This window comes from Sus scrofa, chromosome 1 (assembly GCF_054392235.1).
Source record: "Sus scrofa isolate SSC_HxYL_T2T_F1_AM1 chromosome 1, Sscrofa_HxYL_maternal_Yorkshire_Landrace_v2.0, whole genome shotgun sequence".
Lineage (NCBI taxonomy): Eukaryota > Metazoa > Chordata > Mammalia > Artiodactyla > Suidae > Sus > Sus scrofa.
This window is the reverse complement of record NC_139383.1, coordinates 174590450-174603411: the sequence shown is the minus strand read 5'-3', so window position 1 is coordinate 174603411 and position 12962 is coordinate 174590450. Positions and strand designations below refer to the sequence as shown.

Here is a 12962-nt window from a genome sequence, read left to right as displayed (position 1 = left end):
GTCTCCTTCCGTATAACTCCACAAATTCCCCATTCCTTTTTAGCACAGAGCTGGTTAAGGGTGAGCGGTATCATTATACTCTCTTCGGCCTGACATCAAGGATTCTATGGCTCTGCTCTCTTCACTGTATGATCCACTACCTTCCAGGCAGCATTGCACAGGTAGGCAGGAGTTTGCCAGCACTGCTCTATTATGCCTTCTGTGAAAGCCTTTCTTCCACTTCAGTTCAAATATATTCAAGTAAAAGATAGCCTCATCTCAACTTGTTTCCCTTTTAGCATCATTTAAAACTCTGGAAGTTACTATTACAACATCTAAATTCTATTGATTCAATAAGGTGATGCTTATTAAATTGCAAATGCTGTTAAGATAATTACAATCAAATATGAAAACTTGCGGGGTTGTTTAGAAAATATAGAGGAAGGCTATATGTTTCTAGGAGATAGTAACATGATACTGAAATTAAAGGGCCTAAAATAGCATTAGGAGTGGTTCTGGAGATTTTTGTTTCTAATTTAAATCTTTATTACTACCAGTTTATTATTCTCCAAATCCTGAATAAACTGGTTGCTAGAGTTTTCCCTGCTAACTTTGCCCTTAATAGAACTACCTTGATATAACTAACCACTCCATCTCTTCGTATGCACATGGGTGCTTATGGACAACAGAGCTTAAACTTTCTTTGAATTAAGAGCCTCCTGTCAGGAGTCTGAAAAGGGTTCTGAATGAGGCTGTCTTCACCATACTGGAGAGGGGAGTGGGGGAGCCAGGCATAGGCCCTAAAACCCTGCTCCTCTTAGGTAACCTCAAGACTGGACATTGATGAAATTTTCCACCAAGAACAGAAAAGAAAAGAGGAAGCTAGCAACCTCAAACTACCTCTGCAACAAATGATTGTATTTCTTCTTTAAGAAGATCAGCCTGGTAACAAAGGGAAGGATGGATGAAGAGCGAAAGATGGGAGACAGGGAATCCAATTAGTTGACTGCTGCAGCATTTCAAGTTAAAGACAAAATCAGATGTGGGTTTGAACTAGGTCAGTAGGAATGGAGATGGGAAGGTGAGGAAGGATACTTTTGATGTTAAGGATGTGATAGCAATTGGTTTTGACAATTAAGTGTTAAGGAAGAAGGGGAAAAGATAGTGATTACTCAAAGGTTTTGACTTTTGTGATGAGTGCATAGTGAGTACTATTCAAGAAATTAGAGACTATAGGGAAAACAGTTTTGGGGTAAAGATAATGAGTTCACCTTTGAAAATGTTGAGTTGCAGGTGCACCTGGGTCTGACATGTCTGAAGGCAACTGACTATACAATCCTGAAGCATAGAAGAGATGTTTGGACTAAAGATGTGTTTGTCTCCTAATCTGAGGGATTATATAGAAAACAGAAGTATTTTATTTTTAAGCTTATTTTTTTCGGTTGCAGGTGTTTCCCCTTGGCGGCAGGGTTCTTTAAGCCTTGACATTAAAAAGGGCGTCCTCGTTGTCTACCCTTGCAGGATGCCTGTCTGGGTCAATCAATAAACAAGAAAAGACTTATGGTGTCTGATTTGTTCAGCTTCATATTTCCCAAATATCCTAGCTGTAGCAACAGTGCTGAGTACATGAGAAAAGCTGACTCATATTTCCTGCAAGTCAGCGCAGACATCCATCCTTCCAAATTATTCGAGCCTTTGGCCACTCCCAAAGAGAGTCAAAGTGCTGGAACAATTTATGAGCATTTCTTCCATTTGTTGAGAATGATTCTCATACATCTGTTATAAAGATTCAGAGAAAAAAAGTTTTTCCTATCTTGTATCCCTTCCACCCCCACATCCCAAATATGCTCTCACCTTTAATAGTCTAAATGACCTCAGGATTGGTTCAAATGTCATCTATTTGTTACCTTCAATCCCCACACTCAGAATTAATCACTCAACTCCCCTAGGTTCCCACAGCAACAAGTTTAAACAGCTAGTGCAGAATGTCTCATAGTTCTGATTTTTATTAAAGTTACATGCCCAAGAACATACTTTGTGTTTCTAATATGTGCTTATCTACCTTTGTTTCCTTCTGTGCCCTGCATAGTGCCTTGTGTACAAATGCTGGCTGAAGTGAACTTGTTAAAAGTTCTGAAAGTACTTGACTATGGACAATGATACACTATAGAAAAATAACTTTCTTTTTGCATATCATTTAAAATCCAAAAGTTGAATTTAGAAGGAATTATTGAGAGAGGTAAAAGTATTAACTTGAGGAGGATGTTGAGAGGTGATAATTTTCAAATTTGTGAATAAGTGTTGACTCAAAGATATGACTCCTCAGTCACCAAGAAGGTAAAGACAGCAGTGGCTCAGACTGTGCTTCAGTCCTCCTGTCCCTGGACACTCAAGTATCAGGTTTTGAATTTGTTATCTGCAACATGACCTTTCTTACTATTATTCTTACAAGTTATTCAGATAATTCATCTTTGAAAAGTATTTCATCAGATTTGTGTTTTTAAGAAATAAGAGGATAATTTGACAACGCTGCCAATAAATTTCAGTTTGTGGATTAATGTCATTTTTTTTTTCTTTTTTGGCTGCACCCATGGCATGCTGAGGTTCCAGGGCCCAGGAATCAAACCCACACCACAGCTGTGACAACACCAGATCCTTAATCGCAAGGCCAACAGGAAACTCCTGGAACATCACTTTAACACTTTCACAATGAATAGAATTTGGGACCTTGTGCTCTGTTTGGGGACACATCCAAAGATTTTCTGAAAGGCTATAAATTCCTGGTGGAAGTCTTTCTCATCCATCCAGCTTTATAGAATATTCTTCCCAAGACAAAGACATGGGTAACTTTAAAGACATGAAAAACTGCTGGTCTAGCAATTCAATTAAGGTGATTAGATTTAACAAGTGGAGAGGATTAGGTTCTACAACAGCTTGAGCTCCCAGTGCTTTAAACTGTTACTGGCTTCATAGTTTTCCTTCATGCATTGTTCAAACCCCAGTATTTAAAAATAATTTCTAAGAAATAGCCAGAGTTCCAGGTGTAAAAGATAACATAATTTCAGAACTGGCATGGGGCCCGAATTTCTAAGCCACACTTTCTCTCTGGCTGTGTCTGCATTGTTAGGCTTCCTTATCCAAATAACATATAGGGTTTAAGTGTGTTTCACAGTGACTGTAGTGACACATGCTGAGAGGGCTCATGATATGACTGGTAAAGGCCCTGAGATACTTAAAGGCACTTCCTGAGCGCACAGTCAAACACTTCATAATGTTTTTCTACTGCTTTTCACTATGTTCTTTCAGAAAATATTCTTTGATTTAAAAAACACTTTGAAACCTTTCAACTTCTTAAACTCTTTAGAATTCCATTCTGTAAACTATGCTTGCAATTATGTCTATAATACTTCAATTGTTATTCTGTAATGTAGATGGAAATATTTTAATTTGTCAGTTAAAAGAGTGCTTTTTGCTGCTAGTCAAATGTTTAATACACCAACCTACTCCTCAAAGAGGAATTGACTGTACAGGTCTCAAAATTAAAACCAACAAAAGGCTAAACCTGTGTCCAATGGGGAAAGAATGGGAGGTTTCCAATTGGACTTCGTTGAGCTATAACTGACACATGGTGGACAACACATGTTTAAAGCATGAAACTTGATGAGTTCTTCAGTGGCCTAGCAGTTAAGGACTTGGCATTGTCATGGCTGTTGTGCCGTGGGTTCAATCCCTGGCCTGGGAACTTCCACATGCCTCCATGCAATCAAAACATACATATACACATAGAGCATGCAACTTGATAGTTTAACATATGCATATATCCGTGAAATCATCACTGCAATCTAGATAGTGATCTAGATACTTATCATCCCCAAAAGTTCCTTCATGCCCCTTTATACTATGATCCCTCCCATGCAATCACTGACAGCCATGCCCTCACATTGGGGATAAAAACATTGTGAACGATATGGGCAGCAGGGAGGAAGGGTCCAGCCTGGAAAAGAGATCTCACTTTTGGATTAATGGAGTTAAAAATGCAATTAGAATGGGTTTTTTTTTTTAAAAAAAGAAAAAAGTCGTCCACTCAGTATTTTCAGGTCAAAATCTTGAACTTTTGAACGTTATGGAATGCTGGGTTAGCTGAAATGTGGCAAAAATAGGCTTCCTTCTCTCCTTCCCTTTTCTAATCCATTCTTCACAGAAGAGTAACTTTTAAAGTTAAATTTGCCCAGAGCTGGAATCACTTATTTTTTAATGAAAATTAATGGCATTAAAAAGATACACACTAGAGTAGTTGCACATAAATAGAGGGGCAAGATGTTTGGGCCATCTGGGAGCAAACATTTACAAGACCACAGAGCACATTTTACGGTCACGGAACAAAGCATTTCAGTGCTAAAACTTAATTTATCACATATTAGTACTCCTCATTAGTATGACGTGTTAACCATCTGAGCTAAAAACTTTCACTCATCTTTATTTCTTGGGTGGTGGTTTCTCAACTTATATGGTATGGTCCATTAAGCTCTTCAATGGGAGCAAACAATCCTACTGATCACCAAGGCCATTGCCATTTTCTTGAGCTGAGGCTGGAGACTCAACAGATACCTTTAAAAAACACACATCTTAGAAAGTAGGAGTTATTTTTTATTGGCTATAGAGTTTCAGTTTGGGATGATGAAAAAGCTCTGGAACTGGAGAGTGGTGATGGTTGCACAACAATGTACTTAATGCCAGTGAACTATACACCTAAAAGTAGTTAAAATGGTTTTACCATAATAAGAATTTTTTTTTTCCTTTTTAGGGCTGCACCTGTGGCATATGGACGTTCCCAGGATAGAGGTCCAATAGGAGCTACAGTTGCCGGCCTATGCCAAGCTGTAGCAACCTGAGATCTGAGCCACATCTGCGACCTACACCACAGCTCACGGAAATGCCAGATCCTTAACCCACTGAGCAAAGGTAGAGATCAAATCCACATCCTCATAGATACTAGTCAGATTGGCTTCTGCTGCGCCACAACGGGAACTCCCCACCCCCCCAAAATTTTTTAATTCATGTCTTGATAGTCAATTTCATGAGACAGTACGGAGTTAAGCACTTAACACGTTTGGAAATACAGCATCAATAAACTACACATTTATAACAGTTCATATTGTTGTTATTATTATTATTGGTTGCAGCATGCAGCAGCTTGATGTGGGACCGCGGTTCCCAGACCATGGATTGAACCAGGACCAAACAGTTCATTTTCTTTTACTTCAAAACGAACATTGTGCAAAAATGAGTAAGAATGTAAGAATCACTGATTTGGATTACTACTTGTAATAATAATAATAAAAACAATAGGGAGTTCCCTGGTAGTCTAGTGGTTGGGATCTGGCGCTTTCACTGCTGCAGCCCTGGTTCAATCCCTGGTCTGAGAACTGAGATCCCACATCAAGTCACTGCAAGTTGCAGCCAAAAAAAAAAAAAAAAAAAAAAAGCCCCCAAAACAAAAATAGGAGTTCCTGCTGTGGCACAGTGAGTCAGGAATCCAACTGCAGCAGTTCAGGTTGCTGCATAGGGATGGTTCTATCCCTGGCCATGTGCAGTGGATTAAAGGATCTGGCATTGCTGCAGCTGCTGTGGAGTTTGCAGGTGAGGCTGGGATTGAATCCCTGGCCCAGGCACTTCCATATGCCCCAGGTGTGGTCATAAAAAAAAGACAACAAAAACCCCCCAAACCAATAAGTGTACTTATCAAACAGCACTGATTAGACAACTACATAAAACATACAAAACAATTAGGAACAAATTACTTAACAATTTTCAGTGAAACTAAAATTTTCTAAATTTTTCTGTATACAGCCTTATGTGATGCTCACACTTCTTTTAATCAATAAGGAAATTAAAGATCAGAACATATAATTTGACACTACATAATAGTGTAGAAGAGGCTCAACCCCAAAGTTTTTTGTTTTACTTTAAATCCAGTTCTTTGGCCCACATATCACCTAGATATGTCATACCTCTAATATCCCTGCTCCTACCTCTCTGCTCTAACAGGCATCTCTTACTCTTCAATGGCTTTCAGCTGCAATTACAATAAAATCCGATCCTGTTTCTATGTCTTCCGAGGCCCTGCGGTAATGGGCCTCTACTCACCTCTCCAATCTCAGGACAGGCTCCTCCTTGCACCATAGACTCCCCTCAATTCCAACAGCCAAGTTCTTTCCTACCACAGGTCCTTTGCACAGCCATTTCCTCTATCTTAAATAATTCCCCAGGGCATTTCTTTCATTATTGGCTCCTTATCCCTCGGATGGGCCTTTCCTGACCAGTTTTTTCAAAGCTATCCTGGTATCTGCTTTTCCAAAATTTTGTTCATAACCTTTATAGCATGCTTCCCTGAAAATGTGATGAAATATTTGTCCCTCTTTTTCCCACTAGACTGTCAGCCCCAAGAAGCCAGACAGTTTGTTTCCCTCACCACTGTGTCCCCTCAGTTCGAGTTTCAGTGAATCTGTTGATTGAGTACAATGGAAGAAGTGGAGACAGGATATAGAGCTGTAAACCTGGTTAGTAAAAGCGATTGATGCCTATTTCTGCACAATTCAGGAAAGTTGACCTGAAGTCTTTTCGGGTCATATTTTTTACTTCATTTGTCCATGTAATAATATCTAACACTGAGTACTTTCAGGTACCATACTAAGCATTTCACATGCATTATAGCATTTAAACCTCAGAGCAACCCTGAGCAGTAATCAACCTTTATTATCCTCATTTTTCAGAGGCAGCTTGCCAACAGCCACTAATGGTGGAACCATAGCCAGGTTTAAGTAGGCCGTATTCCATTAATCCAATGTAATATACACTCAGTCAACAATAGGTGTTTTATCAACGTACTTTTCAGAGACACCCTCCCCCCATTTCCCCATTTTTACCTGACCTTTAGTATCCTGGGACCGAAACCTACTAGTAGGTGGTTGCTAACTCCTCAGGGGGGTTTCCTTGGGAATCTGAGTGCCCTGGATAGAGGAGCGGCTGCTCTGGCAGACGCGAGAAACTCTGGCTAGGCAATGTCAGGACTCTGGGACTGCTACAGAGGAAGGAGGAAACATCCGTTGGCCCTTGACGGATCCCTGACCCCTGGGGTGATGAAAGTGGAAGGGAAGGTGTGTGCCGCCCACGCTCGCCTCAGGCTCGGGATCTCCCAACCCGAAGGGGAACCACAGATCATTTCCCCAACTCTACCGCGCGTCACGAGAGAACGCAGTTCCGCTCCGCCCACCTCCTACGCCAGTCTCAGTATCAGGCGCTAGGACCCCACGATCCTCAACCCGGCCCTGTCCCGCCCTCTCGGGCACCAGCCTGACCCGCTATTGGCCCTAGCTGGCCGCGATCCCCGCCTCCACCCCCTCCGTCACTGGCAAGATGGCGCCGGTTGCGGCGGCTGCGGCCGCGGCGGCTGGAGCCAGAGAAGGAGGCGGAGGCAGCCGCGGCCGCGAGGGGAGGGGGAGTCCCGTCTGACTGAGACGGCAGGCCTGGGCGGGCGGGGGTGCCGCGCAGGGCGGAGCGCTGGGCTGGGATGAGCTAAGCGGGTTCCGAGCGCCGCGGCATTCAGCCCCTCGTGTCCCGCCGTGGTTCGTGAGTGGACTTGGGACCGCTCCCCAAGCTTGATCCGCTGCTCGCGCGGGAGCCAGCGGTGAGGTGAGTGCGGGGGCGCGGCGCGGACAGCTGTGGCATGTGGAGCTGTCACTGCCCGAAGCGGTGACAGACGTGGGCGCGGGAGCGGGGCCGGCCAGGCTCAGAGATGTGGCGTGGATGGCCGCGACCTCCACCCGGAGGCTTCTCGGATCCTGGCTGTCCTCCGCCGGCTGGGTCATCTCCGGATGGCGCGGCGGTGCTCAGGGTAGCACCCGCGCCTCTGCGTCGGATGCTTGGGGGGCTTCAATGTTTTCATTCCGGATTTTCTATTCTGGGCTGGTCTGGGGCTCTGGTTGAGGGATGGGGGTAGGGGCGGGGGCGGTGAGAGGGGAGGTCCTGGAGCTGGGATTTTGACAAACCCGTTACGTAAGACGGAGGTGGCCTCCCGGAATCCCACCTGCTTGATGTTTTAAACAGGCGGCAGCTGGAGCTTGGCGGGCCCCCAGAGGCCTGATTTTTCTCCCCGGGGTCTGTCTAGCTTACACCCTGGCCAGCGTGAGCCTGGTCAGCGTCCAGGTTGGCTAGTTTGGAGTGTCTTTTCCAGTCTTTTGGGCGGGGGGGCGGTAAACAATTTCTGGTCGCCACCATTCCCTTTGAAGTTTATCGCTTTCGGGGTGGGGGGGGGGAAGCTTGTGACCTAAAACTGGGTCGCAGCTTTTCATTATCGTGCTTTTAAATGACAGATGTGCTAGAAGATTTTTGTTATTGTTACAGTGTGCTTTTAATTCAAACGTGTGGTTACGCCTGGAGCCTTAGAGAAGGGTTTTTGTCTAATAGGACAGTTATTTCTTGTTTGCAACAGCAGGATAGGCATCTGTCAACAGGCATGTATTTATTTGAGGAGAAAACGCGTGTCAGTTAGCTAGAGACCTTGAAGGCAGAAATTGTATTACTCCGTGAATATGTTATTCTTTAAGATATTACCGCTAATGAAAATAATAGTCCAAGTTTAAAAGAAGCAATTTTACAAGATTAGAAGGTGTTGTTTGGTGTATGTAGTCTTTATTTTCCGTTTGCCCTAGTCTACCTTTTCTCTCCTCTTGGGGGAAGGAGGTGGAGACACCTGTAAACAGCGTAGCCCAGGTTACACTAATCTATTGTAGTACATTTGAGATTATTGTAAAAAGTAGTCTCCCAGGGACCTAAGATAGGGTAATAAGTAAGAACTCTTGGGCAAGTTATTCAGTTTATGTTTAGATAGTGGGATTCAGCTTTTGAAAACCAAAGTATACATAATTTCTGGGCTATTTGAACTTATAATGAAACAGAAGACTGTTTTTGGCCTCTTCTGTGGGAACTGTTTGGCCAGAATTAAAACATTTTGGGTAACTTTTACTTTATTTTCACATTTTCTCTTTGGACTGCAGCTGTCAGTAGGAGTCCAGAAAAGTGTATATTGTCATCATCATCACCATTATACACGCTTTCTGTTACAAAATTTTCTTGTTCTGACTGATTAAACATAGATTTAACTTGGTTGTGAAATTTTATAAGAATATACTTGTTAGTAAAGTTGATTGCTCTTGACACCAGCCCAGTATTGGGAATAAATATAAGTGAATTTTGGCCTGAGTTTTGAATTTATATACACAAATTTGCACTTTTGAAAGTTGGTGAAGCGATATAAATTTTCTGTTTGTGCAAGAGAGCCAGGAAGCTGATGCTGATTTGTTCTGAACTTTTCCACATGAATTACCACTGGCTTAAATAGTTATTGATTCTTAAGCTCCTGGAGCTGTTGGCCTATTTATGGCAACTTGAATAAAATTTGGAATAATTGGGAGGCTCTAAGAAGGAAGAGATAAACACTGTAAACCAGCTATAATGGAAAAAATAAAAACCATTTATATAAAAAAAGGAAGACATAGAGTACATGATATTTTCTAATTCATTAAAAAATAATAAAAGGCATGGACGAATTGTAGAAGAAAACATTATTTACTCATTGAGTGACATTAGTTATCTTTTTTCACTTTATTTTTTATTTTTTAATTTTATTTTTATTAGAGTATAGTTGATTTACAGTGTTGTGTCAACTTCTGCTGTATAGCATAGTGACCCAGTCATACGTATATGCATTCTTTCTCTCATACTATCTTCCATCATGTTCTATCCCAAGAGATTGGATATATAGTTCCCTGTGCTGTACTATATTTTGTTTGCAGAGTTTTTTTTAGCTGTCCACTTACTGTGAAAACCTAGATTTAAGCACCAATACAGAGATGTTTGTTATATTATAAATCTTATTGATTCCTATTTAAATTATGGTTTATTATTCTAAGTGGAAAACAGAAGTGGCTGTAGCAGGAAAATTGACTGGTTATTTATTGTCCTCTCTGATGTCAGAGACTCATCTTTTGGGACTTTGCTTGTTCCTTTCAGATGTGAAAGAAGAGAATGACTGAAGAAATAACAAGTTCATCTTTTCTTGTTTGTTTGTTCAGTGCCCTGTTGATTATTGCTCAGTAGCATTTGGAGGTTGGGAAGAGTCAAGTACTCCATGCTTCATTACTCTGTATCATAGCTGCCACTTCAAATTCTAAAACTGCAGTGTAGAACTTTATACATAAGAAAGGATTCATTTTTATAGTGTGTTACCATAATAGTAAAAATTTGTAATAGTCAAAATGCCATATAATATTGAGGATTAGTGAAATTAATGATAGTTAATCTATGTGGTGAATGCAATTATTAGTCAATTTAAAAACTATTTACTTGCATGAGAAAGCACAATATAGTACTGAGAGAAAAATCAATATAAGGAATTATATACTGTTATTTATAATATATGCATATAAAGGCAAAATTGTTGACAGGAAATACATAAAATATTAAAAGATATCACTGGATCATAAGATTATAGGGGTTTTTTTGTCTGATTATAGGTAATTTTTATTTTTAGTGTTTTTACTTTGTTCTGTCTTCTGAATAGTGTTACTCTAATCATCATCATCATCATCATCATCATCACAAAAATGACCTTAAAATATTTTCAAGAGTTATAGGTGAGGAGTTCCTGCTGTGGCTCAGTGGTCACGAACCCGACTAGTATCTATGAGGACGCAGGTTCCATTCCTATCCTTCTTAGTGGGTTAAGGATCTGGCATTGCCCCACATAACCACTGCTCCAACAGAGAAACTACCTTATAATTCATTATTGGCAAAGCTAACAGAAAACACAGTGCTTGTGCAATGGAATAATGGAAACAGCTGAAATGCTCTAGATGAAGGCATTCTCCTAGTTACCTGCACCAGCCTGGGAGTAGTTTTACATATATGGATGCTCCTATTAGTGCACATTGTGACTCTCTAAACTCTTTTCTGTTTGTATCTTACACCCAAACTGTTCTGTGTTGCCAGTGCCATCTATTGATGGACTGCTTGACTTAGTCTTTTCCTCATTACCTCATCAGTTGGTGGGCAGCAGTTTTTGAATGTTTATGAGGTGCCAGGTACTTACTTTGCTGGTCACTGAGGACACAAAGGTGAATTAATGAAATATGGTTTCTAACTTCAAACTCTAGTAGAGAACCATTTCTTTTCTTCTTGGGACATCACTGCATATTGTATACTCTACTTTTCATGTCTCACAGTTCATGTCCTGGCACCTCAGGCAGTATCCTTTTTCTGGTTGTCACATTTCCATATGGGGAAATACGTTCTGAGTTCCAAATAATCTATTTACAATTGAATTTTTGGACATTACTTGATTGTATGTTGGGCAGTCTTATGGTCAGAAGGGCTGTATATATGCTCATATATGGCTGTTATTGTTCTTTTCTAAAGTATGACAGTTTCCTGGTACTTTGTTCTTACTTCCTTATTTTTAAAAGCACAAATAAGTAGAAAGCAGCAGGAAAAAGAGGCAGAAAGGTATCAAGGGAGTTTTCCTGCTAGTGCTATATGTACTTCATTGAGAATAGTGATGCATCAAAATGTAAAACAAGAGATACCGTTTCTGGTATACTTTTAGTATAGCTCTTTTGAGCCATGTAAAAATGCATTTTCCATATGTATGTTAAAGTATATATACCTACATAAACTCACAGTTTATTTGTTTGCTTTCCAAATAAAAGCTGGAATATGGAGATTGGTAATTTCTTAAATTTCTTTTTATATTTGTTGTAATATTTTAAAAAGGAGACATTTTATTTTTGAAAAGTTTAAAAATATAGAAAATTACAAAAGTAGTAAACAACGTACATACCTAACATACAAAATGTTGGCATTGTGAAATTTTTGCTTGGATATATATTTAATACAAAAGAACTATGTATATCATCAGTGTTGCACTTAGTTATAAAAGAGCAACATAGAACTTTATGCTTTATGCATTGCTGATCAAATTAAAGTCCCTTCTGTTCTTCCAAATTTCATCCTCTTTCCGTCTCTCCTTATATCCCTTCCCAGAGGCAACTGTTGTGATAAATTTGATGTGTATCCTTCCAGTTTAACCTTTTAATAAACTATATATATATATATATATATATATATATATATATATATATATATATATATATATATGAGTAGTACATGACATTGCTTTGGATGCTTTTAAGAGTGTGGACTTCAGAGCCATATTCCCTAGGTTTGAATCTTGACTCTGCTATTTCATGGTTTTGTGACCTTAGGCAATTAAAAAAAAATTATTGAAGTTTAGTTGGTTTACAATGCTAATTTTTGCTATATAGCAAAGCAACTAAGTTAAACATATATATATATACTCTCTTTGATATTCTTTCTATTATGCTTTATAATAGGATATTGAATATAGTTCCCAGAGCTATATAGTAGGACCTTATTTATCCATCTTAGGCAAGTTTTTAAATATTTCCATGCTTCACTGTCCTCATTTGTTGAATATGGATGATAGAACTTTCTACCTCATAAGATTGTTGTGAAAAGTAAATGAATTTATTTATATAAGGTGCTCAAAACTGTGCCAGACACTTTTTTTAAAAAGTGTGCTAGTAAAATTAACCAGCTCTTAATATGATTGTCTCATTGTATACACATTTTGAAACTTGCTTTATTTTTTTCCTTCCTCAGTTCTTGTTGGCACTATAGGTCTAGTTCATTCATTTTGACTGGTTTGTATTGTTTCATTGAATAAATATACTAGAGTTTGTCATTTCTTCTATTGACAGGCATTTAGATTATTTTCTTTTTTTTTATCTGTTATAAATAGTGCCTCATGAAATCCTTCTGTCTCTTCAAGCAGCTTGTCAGAGTTTCTCCAGATCATATACTTGATCATCAAATTGCTAGGTTTTAGGGTATAAGCTTTTTCTCCT

General features: G+C 39.7%; 1 protein-coding gene and 1 long non-coding RNA gene across 21 annotated transcripts in view; one reads left to right on the top strand and one right to left on the bottom strand.

Annotated features, from left to right (window-relative positions):
• Positions 1-7205, bottom strand: part of LOC110261793 (uncharacterized) — a 59908-nt gene extending 52703 nt beyond the window's left edge. The window contains exon 1 of one of the 3 annotated variants that reach the window (XR_014817338.1): positions 6911-7205. This is a non-coding gene — a long non-coding RNA (uncharacterized LOC110261793). Of the gene's footprint in view, positions 1-6126 lie in introns of all 3 variants that reach the window. The other 2 variants (XR_014817330.1, XR_002346335.2) reach the window with 2 other exon arrangements.
• Positions 7206-7579: 374 nt separating this feature from the next.
• Positions 7580-12962, top strand: part of DENND4A (DENN domain containing 4A) — a 128273-nt gene continuing 122890 nt past the window's right edge. For 12 of the 18 annotated variants that reach the window (XM_084978581.1, XM_084978564.1, XM_084978547.1 and 9 more), the window contains exon 1: positions 7580-7671. The gene's annotated coding sequence lies outside the window, so the exon portion shown is untranslated. Of the gene's footprint in view, positions 7672-8020; positions 8185-12962 lie in introns of those variants that run through there. The other 6 variants (XM_084978567.1, XM_084978545.1, XM_084978489.1 and 3 more) reach the window with 4 other exon arrangements.